The 11,847-nt window shown below is 59.1% G+C and overlaps 1 protein-coding gene across 1 annotated transcript in view; it reads right to left on the reverse strand.

The window, feature by feature from the left end:
- Positions 1-11,429, reverse strand: part of Erfl (ETS repressor factor like) — a 17,110-nt gene extending 5,681 nt beyond the window's left edge. Inside the window, exon 1 of the mRNA XM_046455769.2 lies at positions 11,322-11,429. The gene's annotated coding sequence lies outside the window, so the exon portion shown is untranslated. The remainder of the gene's footprint in view (positions 1-11,321) is intronic.
- Between the last annotated feature and the right edge of the window lie 418 nt (positions 11,430-11,847).

Genomic DNA, 11,847 nt, shown 5'->3' on the forward strand with positions numbered 1-11,847 from the left:
AGGCCCTAAGATGCTCCATCCCCTCCTCTTTCCCTCACACCTTCCCCTTCAGCCCGTGCCCCTCGCCACCCACCCCACATCCACAACCATCTGCTCCCCACACACCCTGCACACACCACCCCGTCAGGCAGGACACATCCTGCACTTTCAGGAACCCCACCCACCCTCAGACCCACCTCTGGTCTTCCTTTCCCTCCTTAGACACCCTCTCTGATACCGCACCCCTGGATACCCGACAGGCCACCCCTCACAGGTACCCACGGCTCCCAGGCAGCCCGTGCCCTCAGGAGCCCCTCAGACCCCAGACACTTCCCCCACGAGCGGCCCCTCACCCCTTGGACACTGAGCAAGATGTTTCCGATAACCCATGTCCCCAGAGGCCCCAATCCTGACCCCTGAGCTCCACCACCCCCTCACCTGCCTCCTGGGTCTCCCCGGCCTGAGGCCCCTCTGCACCCCGTCCTGCAGCCCCTCTCCTGACTTCCTCTGCCTCTCACAGCTCACCCCGTCTCCTCCCGCGGCCTCCCTCCCCACACCCCTCCTCCATCTCCCCTCCACCTGGAGTCCTCCCTGTCGCCCTGGCCACCTCCCTTGGTCCCCACCACTCTCCCCTGTCCCTCTCTTCTTGGTTCCTTGCTGCCCCTCTCTTTCCCCGTCTCTCCCTGCGCCCTCTTCTCGTCCCCTCTATCTCCCTGGTCCGCGTCCATCTCTGTCTCTGAGAGACCTCACACCTCCCTCCCTCCCTCCCTCCCTCCCTCCCTCCCTCCGCCATCCGACCCTCGCCCTCCCTCAGCCCCCACCGCCCGCTCCCGTCTCTCTGGACGCCCCTCTCCCGCACCCTCCCTGCCCACCTCGCCCCTCTCGCTCCCGCCTCTCCGGGCCCCCCTCCTCCCCCGCCCCACCCCCCATTGGCCCCTCTCATTTCCGTGTTGGTTTTGATTTCTCTTCCCGACGCTTTCAACTCCCCGCCGCCTCCTCCGGACACGTTATAACGAGGAGCCGTGGGATCGGCGCTCCGGGCCCTGCTCCCACGCTCCCCCGCCCGCCCCCGTCTCTCCCCGTCTCTGCCTTCTCCAGGTCTCTGCTGCCACGTCCCCCTGTCTCTGGGCCCGCCCCCGGCCCCATGTCAGGCCCCTGGGGACCTCGACCCCTGACCCCTCGGCTGGTCCCCTTCCCTGCCCGCCTGCCCAGCCTGCTGTTTCTGCCCAGTCTGGTATCTCTGGGTCTCCACATCTCTCTCTGTCTGTCTGTCCTCGAGTCTCTGGGTCTCCACACCTCTCTGCCTCTCTGTCTCCCTGTCTCTGTCTCCATGTCTCCGTCTCCACTTCTTCGAAAGTCCAGGTCTCCACGTCTCTGTCTCTGCCCCCTAGTCTCTGTCTCCGCACTCCATCTCCATGTCTCTGTCTCCACGTCTCCATCTCTACGTCTCTGTTTCGTCCCGGTGTCCCTCTCTTGGGGCCCCTTTGATCTCGCCCTGCCCCTGGCGCCCCCCTGGCCCCATTGATCGCTGATCGACCCATGGAGGGAGCAGGGCCTGCGGCCCGGGGCTGTAGAGCAGGCAGGGGCCGGGTAGGGCAGCTGGACAGATGGACAGGCGGCCCCAGCCCTGGTGGCTGTAGAGGGGGAGCAGCCAGCAGCCCCAACCCCGCCCCTCCCCGCCGGCCGGCATGGTGCGGATGGGGACTCCGGGCGAGCTTTAATTTTTAATTTTATTTTGCTTCCTCCACCCCCCCTCGCCCCCATCTCTACCGCCCGCAGCCATGGCACCGAGTGTGTGCGTGTGTGAGGCAGCCGTGTGCAGCGGGGCTGGGCGGGCAGAGGCTGCTCCCTCCTCTCCTGCCAAGCACAACTGCACAGCCCACACCTACCCAGGCACACACGCCACCTCACACAGGACACAACACACACACGCACACCAACAGAGTGGCACACGCCACACAGACACACGTCCCCCCCACTGTCACACAACACAATCACAGAGATTCCCACATCAACAAAGTCAGGCACATTGTCACACCCCAACAACTCACATCATTTAGGTGCACGTCACACACACCAACACAGTCATACACAATCACACACACATCAGCATAGTCGCATTTACACAGAAACAGACACAGTTTTACACAGATACATACATGACACACATCAGTTCAATCCCACCCAGAAATAAAGGCACACAATCACAAATCCCCAGATGGACACACTAACAAACATGTAATCACACATCTAGGCTCACACTCACATACAGAAACTCACAATCACACAATCACACTGAGATAAGGTCACACAGAATCAGAGACACAGGAGACACATAGCAGCACAGCCAAGCCAGTGACACAAAAGCACAGTCACAGGCCAGCACTAGAGACCCTGGCCACACATGCACACACTTGGTCAATCATGGAGACACACACACACCACAGTAGACAGCCACAGCCAGACAGCAACCTTGGTGGCCTCAGTTCATTCACAGACACAGTCACACAGATACAGTCACAACCACACACACACACACACACACACAGATCACAGTTCATGACCAGCACAGCAGGGAGCCTGTGCTGCAGTCCCAATCACACTCAGCCCACAGGACAGGCTGCTTGGGGAGGTGTGCTCAGAGGTAACCTACCCCAGGCTCCCTGCCTCCCCGCTGCCACCTGTCCATCTGTCTGTCCATTCATCATCTGTGGACTTTTCAAGCATATTTTTGCACACCCTGCACGCTCATGTGTGTTTGTGTAAAATGTGCACTGTCTCAGACTTGCTTCTGTCTCTTGCAGCACCTCTCCGGGTGTCGGTGTCTGTCTGTCTGTCTCTCACTGAGGGTCTTTGTCTCTCTGATGCCTCTGTCTCTAAATGTCTCCATCTTCGAGAGAGTCTCTGCTTCTCTCATGTCTCTGGGCGCCTGTCTGTCCCTCTGTCTCCAGGCAGCTCTGTCCGCCTCTCCTCCTGCCTCCTAGCCCCCATCACCCCAGCCCCCTGGGCTGGGGTTTAACCAGTTGTTTTGATTTCTCTAAGCTGCGCTGGCCGCCTTGGGAGCTGCCTCGGGCCTCTCACCCCCCCCCAGCCCCTTCATCCCTCACCCAGGCCCCCCCATCCCCACCTCCCCTTAACACAATCTGCACAAGTGGAATGAAAATTGATTTTTTTTTTAAATTTCATATCTTCTCCAGGGCTCTGTCTAAAGAGGAGAGGGACGCGGCCCAAGACCCTTCTCCCACCACTGCCCCTGCCTGCACACACACACACACCAGTGCACACACACACCCCAGCCCCCCCCCCCCCCACATGCCCGGACTGCACCCACGGCCACACATCCAGACAATCTGGGGACACACCCTCCCATGCCACGCACCCATGTAGGCCACATCTGGGCACACAGCAGAGACTCACAGGACGCCCCACAGCACCCACACGCCATGCAACCCCCTGGCTGTGGGGCCAGGCCCCGGCCCGCTGTCTGCACAAGTACAAGCCCACGCACGCTGCCCACCAAGCACATGGCCCCACTCCCTGCTGTCACACACCAAGTGCCTGTACCCACACACACTGTCCCTTCAGGTTATGGCCTTGTCCATGTGCACACAGCCAGGCTCAGGGACCATCCCACCACAGGCACCAGGAGACCCCTTGGCTGTCCTGGCGAGGAAGGGGTCAGGACAGGGGCTTTCCTGCCAGTACCTGCCACCCTCACCCCAGATGTCACCCCCGTCCCCACCCCGCCAACATCAACCAAATGCTCTGGCCTTGCCCTGGTGGGTGTGATTCTGTGGCTGGGGTACACACACCACACACACACACACCTACACCACATCCCACACACACACATACAACACCACACACTACATTGCATGTCACATACACACCACGTTCATACTGCACAACACAGTCACCAAATCACACGCATACCACACAACACACATGTCACAAACACCACATATACCACATGCCACACACACCACACTCATACCACAGACACCATGCCACACCGACGCCATGCCACACACACACACACACACCACACACATCTCACAAACACAAGCACATACCACACACATACAACACACACCACATGCACTTACACACACCTTGCTACTTCTCTCAGTGCTGCACATGTAATCCTCACGTGGACACACAAAACACAGGAAGCACAGTCCCCACCACACACAGCCCACACAACACACAAAGAACCAAATACACGTCAGTGCTCACAGGTGATCAGAGAAACAGCCCACACGTGGAACTGGACATTCATGCAAGTTGCACACACGTGTGCTACTGACAGCCTCACGTGAATCACGGGTACACACTGCCGTCACCGTTCCTCAGGGTGGTCAGGGTGGTCGTGCACACTCACACCAGGAGCCAAGACTCCACCAGCCTGCTCCATTCAGCTCCCCCAAGTGACCACATGTGCATGTACACACACACACACACACACATACACCTGAACCCAGACTCAGACACAGGCTGAGAGGCACAGCAAGCCCTTAGCACAAGCGCCCTGCCACACAAGCTCCCACAGCCAGTGTCTGAGGTTTGGGCTCTGGCCACCTCCCATGGCTCCTTCTGGCTGTGTGTCCCCAGCTGGGCTCCTGGGTGGGGCCCCTCGGCTTGTGCTTACATGGTCCTTCTCCTGGACTTCTCGCCTCCTTGCCCTGGGACAGGGGAGCTGTCACTCAGTCACTCAGCACACCCTGCATGGCCACACGACTGGACACACCAGACACAGCACAACTCTGGACTTCTTGACAGTTGCACTAGACACGCACACCTGAGCGCCACTCACGTCCCACAAACACACTCATGGCCTCACACACCCATACGTAGCCCCTTGTGTCCGGGGACATGCACGTCATGTTTACACGCACTGCGACACAAGTCACACAGAGGCACATGTGGGAACACCTGCCAAGGCTGCACTGAGCAGGACAGACAGAGGGTCGGGAGCAGGGCTTTCTGTTCAGGAGGAAGTGGGCCTGACCAGGTCTGGGGTGGCTGGGAGGCAGAGGCCAGGGACACAGAGACTCGGTGGATGTGGAGGGCAGGGATGGACACCCACCCCCTCCCTCCTCTGTCCCCCTCTCACTGGGTGTCTCTGTCTGGGACCATGTTTGTCTCTCTGGGTCTCTGTCTCTCTTCTTAAGTCTCAGTCTCTGCACGGACGTCCCTGGGGCTGCAGCCAGTGCTTGGAATGGTGTCAGTGGGGGTGGTGGGGAGGGAGCGTCCCCGGGGAGGTGGGAGCCGCAGTGCCACGCACCCCGCCTACCAAACAGCTCTGGGGGAGGGGAAAGGGAGGTGCAACCAGCCCTGCGCCCCAGCTCGCTGCTCCCCCGCCCACGGCCCCTCCCTGCAGACACCCAGAGAGATGAAGGTGGTGGGGAGGGGGGCTGGAGGGGGAGGGCAGAGAGAGGAACACAGGAGGGGAGGGTGGGGGGGATGGAGAACAGAGAGGGGAAGGGGAAGCATGCCGAGAGGGAGGAGATGCAGGGGCAGGCATGGAGCGAGACAGAGACCCTAGACCAGAGAAAGTGGGAGTCCCCAAAGAGAAGAGGAAGGAGAGCAAGAGACAGACAGACATGGACAGAAGGAAGAGACAAAGACAGAGGGGAGATCTGAATCAGAGACATCCAGAAAGAGGGAGTGAGTGGAGAAAGGCAGAGACAAAGTAAATTAGAGAGCTGGAGGTCGTGGGGGACCCCGGGTCAGGGAGGAGGCAGGAGGGGGCAGAGATGCGGAAAATTGAGGGATTAGGGCAGAGGCAGAGGGGATGAGAGAGGCCAGGCGGCCAGCGGGGAGCCAGGAGGCACAGCGCAGTGCAGATTCGCAGCCTCCTGGGATGGTCGCCCACCTCACTCTGCTCCAGTCTGGGGGTCTATGTCCCCTGGGAGCCAGATGTACCCCAACTCCCAAACTGGCTCCACCCTCCTCCTCACCTCTCTCCATCTGATCCACCCGTCGTCCCCAGCTCCAACCTGGACCTCTTCAACCGCAGCCTCTTCCCAGCTCTGTCCCCACAGACCCTGCCCCAGTTTCTCGGCTAGACCTGTTGGTCTCCAGTGCAGACAGAGTGACAGGCTTGTGGGGAAAGGCTGTCTGTCATCTGTGGTGCTGGAGGGCCAAGGGTTAGGAACAGGCTGAAGAGAGTGTCCTTCTAGACGGGTCGCCAGGGGCCAGGGGCTCAGTGTGCCCTGGAGTCTGTGCTGAGGCAGTAAGGTCTGGGCATGGGGCGGGGCGGGGGGGGGGAGGGAGGTGAGTCAAAGGACCCAAAGCCAGAAATCAAGGAAGGGCAGAGGGACAGGGGGCAGAGGGAGGAAGAATCAGGGACACAGAAGAGAGTTAAAGGGACTAGACACAAGAACACCAGAGGGACAGGGAGATGGGGAGAAGTGGGTGACTGAGGTCAAGGAGAGAAATGGAGGCAAAGTCCCAGGAGGGCGAATGAGTGGAACCGGAGAGAGAGATCCAGAGGCGCGGAGAGTAGGCCATGCCTGGGTGAGGTGAGGGGCGGGGCCGGCTAGGTCTGGGTGCCTGGCTGCTGGGGATCCCAGGAGGGCAGGGTCCGGCCGGGATGGGGGAGGCTCGGGGCTCCAGGGGCATCAGGCGCGGTGCTAATTCAGCGCCATCGATCAGACGGGATGAGAGCAATAAATTATTGTGACAAGATGCAATCCTGGCCCGCGCACTGCCGCCGAGGCGGATCGATCCCTGTCCCCAGCCCCACACCGGGTCCCATGCCCGGGCCTCGCTGGCTGGGACGCCTCTGCCCACCTCTCCCCCGCATTCTCCCCTCCACACACTCACTCCAGCTGGTGGCCAGGCCAGAAGGCAGCTCTAAGGAAGGAAGAGACAGTACCAGAAGGGGACCTGTGGTGAGAAGCCCAGCCCCTGTCTGATCCAGACCCTCACTTTCCTCAGTACCTCCTCCTGACCACCATCTGTGAGGTAGGAACTGCTGTGATGCCCATTTCACAGATGTGGAAACTGAGGCTCACACAGGGAAAGCAACTTTATCAAAGTCCCACATCCGTGAGTGGCAAAGCCTAGACTTGAATGCTGGTCATGTGACGTCAAGCCCCTCAATCTCTCCACTATCAGAGGAGAGAGAAACAGATAGAGCCCCCTAAAGAACGAGGAGAGAGAGAAAGAGAGAGTGGAGGACACAGAGTCAGAGGACTACACAGAGGTATGGAGAGATAGAGACACATGGAGAAAGACAAATGGAGGAATATAGAGAACAAAGGGACAGAGTGACCAAGAAACAGAGACAGAGCTACATACAGGGCGGGTGGGGGCTTGGACTCAGAGAGAGGCCAAGGCAACAGGGCAGGGAAATGGGCAGAAGGAGGCAAAGGTGGACACAGAAAGGAAATGAAAGGGAGATGTTGGAAAAGGAGCAGGCAGAAGGGTTGTTCCGGATGCCAATGGGTGTCTGGGCCAGCAGGTGTGTGCTGGGGAGGGGAGTGGGGTGAGGATGCGGGAACCTTGACCTCTGGAGTCAAGGTCAGTGGGAGCCAAGAGTGTGGGCAAAGGGGCTCACCTGAGGGTAGGCATGGAGGGGGCACGGGTGAGGCTGGAAAGACGAGGAAACAGTATTGCCAAGGCAACCAGGTAGACAGGTGTGTCTGTGGAGGAAGGAGGTCACCTGACGGGCAGGTGTAGGAGGCAGGACACTTGCTAGAAGGGCAGTCTCTGAAGTCAGATGGCTTCTATTTGACTCAGTTCTATAGTTTTCAGGATCTAGGGCCTCAAAGAAATTATTTCTGGGCTCAGTTTTTTTTCTGTAAAATGGGGATAAGAGTCAAGAAACTGCCTCCTAAGGGGCCCCATGATGAATGAAGACAATGGATGTCATGGAGACTTTAGTAATCAGTGGCTGCCATCATCATCATCATCATCATCATCCTGGCCATCGATATCCCTGGCGGGGGGGCAGGTGAGATGAAATAGGTGAGAACAAGCATAAGTGCTGCTCAAAGCCTGGTACCTGGTGGACCAGCAGCAGTACCTGGAGACTTAGAAATGCAGACCTGCTGGCTCCTCCAACCCGGTGTGAGCCCAGGAATCTGCCAGGTGTCGGATGCAGCCCTCTGCTCACACATTGGCTCCCACTGACCAATGTCTGATGGATAAAGACTTAAGGGTGCAGAGAGCGAGGTGCACGGACAGCAGGGCTGTGTGTCCAACCAATGCTTCCAGCCCTGCTGATGTGCCAAGAAACACAGCATAATGGTCTCTCAGGAGGCAGCTGTTTGGAGATGTGTGCCGTGAAAAGGGACAGACGTCTTTGGGATGGGGCAGCTGGAGAAGGCAGAAGGGACCTGAAGGTTGGTCCCTGAAGGTGTGGACACGGGTCCTACAGGCAGGTAGTGAAGACGAAAATGAGGTGTGCAGGGGGTTCGTGATGCTCACCATGTTTGGCAGGGGATGAGGGCTACTAGATGAGGGGGAGGAAAAGGAGAGGCATGGGACCAGAGTGGGGAGCCACGTGTGTCGTGGGTTAGGGTGTAGATGTCCCCTTTGGGGACAGGTTGGGGAGACCAGGAATGTGGCAGAGACCCAGTGGAAGAGATGGATAGCAGAGATCAGCGTGGGTAGGTGCTGGAGAGATTGGGGGGCTTGAAGTCACAGGACCTGCATTCAAGGTGCTGGAGCAGGTGATCCTTGAGGTGAACAGGTGAGGAATAGGCAGATGTAGGGAGGGGCTGGTGTGACTTGTACAGCAGGGGAAGAGGAAGTGAGAAACGTAAAACATTAGAAATGGATAAGTGGTACCAAAGGAACAGGAGTGAGGAACCAGGTATTCAGGTGAGGCGAATACCCATGGCCAAGGACAGATTCTCTCCACAAAAGCAAGTAAGTGTGAAGGGCTGTATGTTATGAGAGACTGGGAGAGGCAGGGGTAGGGGACACAGAAGGAGTTGGGGTGCAGGTAAGCAGCAAGTGTGCAGGTGGGACAGTTGTAGCTTCTAGGGGGAGGCCCTGTGGCAGGGCACAGGCCTGAGGAAGGAGTGTATGTGTGACAGCTGGGACCCCTGTGCCTGAGCGTGGCTTTGGGAACTAGGAGATAGGTGGGAATCATGCCTATGTAGTCTGAGACCACAAGTGGCAAAGACAGGCAAGGGGACTAAGATGGCAGTAGGTGTTGGTGTAAAGTGATGGGGGGCAGGGCGTGAGGGTGTGAGGTACTGGCAGGAGTGGTGTGGAAGGCACATGTGCTTCTCAGCCACAGGTAACACCTGTAGGGCAAGGTGTGCTGGAAGGACAGGTGTGAGGGTGCTTGAGGAGGGTGGGCAGGGGGACACAGGTTAGGAGGCTGCACATGTGACTGTTCTGTGCAAAGGAAGGTGTGTGTGCCCACACGTGTGTGTGTGTGTTTGTGTGTGTGTGTTTGTGTGTGTGAACAGGTGCGGCTTGAGGGGAGGCAGAGGTAAAAATATGAATGGATGAGAAACAGCTTTAGGGGACAGGAGGGATGGTGCCAGTGCAGGTATGAAGGGGACATAGTGACATGAAAAATGACACAGTGCAGGGATTCAGGAGGAAGGGCAGATTTTGGAAAATACATGTTACCTGGAGGGGCAGGTAAGAGGGGATATGAATTAATTGAGAGACATTATGTTACAAGCATCTCTGGTGCAGGTTTGAGGGGGACAAATGTTACCTGGCAGGGCAGGTGAGAGGACACGGGTGTTACCTACAGAAGTAGGTGAGTGGAACAAGTGTGGAGGACAGGTGTTACCTGCGGAGGGCAGGTGGACCGAGACTAATGCTATTTGAAAGTCCAGATGCGGGAAAATGAAGAGCAATATGAATGTGACAGGTGTGTTGATAGGTGTGGGTAAAAGGTGTTACCTGAGGCTACAGGTATGTGCAGCGCGACTCTGCCCGGTTGTTTGCTGCCTCAGTTTCTCTTGCTCCCCTCTCCTCCCGGACCTTGGAGCCAGTTGCGGCTCTCAGGTGCCTCCTATGGCTCCAGCCCTGGGCAGGGCACGCAGTAAGCTCTGGGCTTGGCGAGGCCCAGCCTGCGGGGCAGCCAGGGCTCCTGAGGCTGCTTGGCGATGCGGAGCGCGTCTGGGCCTCGGCGGGCCGGCCGGGCGGGGGGGCCGTTTAGCCGTGATAGATCCGCGCGCCGCTTGTCTCTTAATCTCCGGAGCGACCGATCGATTCGCTATTTCCCTTTGTTGCCAGAAAATTCGATCCTGGGCCTGGAATTAGGTCCCCGGCTTAATCTGAGCGGAAACCAGCGAGGGGGAGACAGAGACAGAGATGCTGAGGGAGACAGAGACAGAGATAGTAAGAGACAGAGAGGCAGAGATGGAAAGACAGAGAGATGATGAGGGAGAGAGAGAGATAACAGGAGAGACAGGCACAGAGATTTGGGGAGAGATAGTCTAAGAGTTGAACCCAAAGAGGTAAAGATGCTGAGAGAGACAGAGACAGAGAAACACATCCTGGGAGAGTTCAGAGGTAGACAGAGAGACAATAAGGAGAGACCCAGCCAGAGAAGAGATGGCAGATGTGGCCCAGCAGGACACTGTGACTGTGATGGAAGGAGCGGTGGATTGAAGGAGCCTTCCAGAGAGGCCCCCAGCAAAGGTCAGGCCCCTGTACTCCCTGCTCAAACTGCGAAGACCCCAGGATTGCCCCAAATGTCCTTCCCATAGACCCTGTGTCCCCCACGCCCAATATCCAGACCCCAAGTATCCATATCCAAAACTGGAGCCCCTCAGCCTCGAACTCCAGCCCCCAATTCACACCTCCCGATGGATCCCCTAAATGCAAACCCTGACGCTGACCCCTAGCGGGACACATGCACACCCCCAGCCCTAACCTCTAGCCCCAAAGAGTCAGCTCCCAATTTCAAATATTTAGGTCCTCCCTTGGAATCACCAGGTCCCAAATAGTCAAGCCCTCAACGGTGACCCCTAAGTCCCCCTCTGACTCTAGCGTCAAATACCCAGACTCCTCAGTCCCAAATATACAGACCCACCCTCCGGCCCGCCCACTAGCCCCTACTCCCCAACATTCAGACCCCAGTCTCTCCCTACCCCATCTCAGTCGCTCTCACGCACTCCTCCTTCCCGCGCCCCAATTGTCGCACCCCCGTCCAGAGGCCGCACCTTCTGCACTCTCCCCCACCTCCCCAGAGTTAGGCGCAGTGCGCCCGGCTGGCGACCCCCTCCGCCGGCCCCGCCTCGGGCTGCCCTGCCCGACTCCGGGGTCTCTGGGGAGCACCTCCCGCGCCCCGGCCCCCGCCTCGGGCAGGAATCCCCGCCCCCTCCCCGCCCCTGCGCCGTCCCGCGGCGCTCACTCACTTTCCGGGGCTTGCGCATCCGCTCCGTCCGGGGAGAAGTGTTCAAAGTTCGGATCCCGCAGCCATCGCCCCGCGGCGTCCTGGGGAGGGGACACCCGGGCGGGGGCGGCGTGGGGGAGATGCCCGGAGCCCGGGGGAGACTGAGAGGAGGACAGGGAGTCACTGAGACACCATAACCGAGAGAGACCCCGAGACAAGGAGGCAGAACAGGGACGAGCAGAGACGGGGAGGTGCACAGAGAGACGCCGCCACCGAAACGCGCAAAGAGAGGGAGACGCGGGGAGCTGGGAACCCGGCGGGGCCCGCGCGGGGCGAGGGCGGCCCTGTCTCCGCGCCTCCTCCTCCACCTCCTGCGCCGCCTCCTCCTCCTCTTCCTCCTCCTCCTCCTCCTCCTCCTCGCTCCTCCGCGGCGCGCCGCGCGCCTCCCGCCCTCGCGGCCGCCCGGCCCCGCTCGGCGCGCAGATATATGGAGGCGGCGGCGGCGGCGGGCGGTGCGGGGGAGGGGGCGGGAGCGCGATCGATGGAAT

The sequence above is a fragment of the Marmota monax genome, unplaced genomic scaffold (assembly GCF_021218885.2).
Source record: "Marmota monax isolate L192 unplaced genomic scaffold, Marmota_monax_Labrador192_F-V1.1 WCK01_AAM20220418_F8-fsc00149, whole genome shotgun sequence".
NCBI lineage: Eukaryota > Metazoa > Chordata > Mammalia > Rodentia > Sciuridae > Marmota > Marmota monax.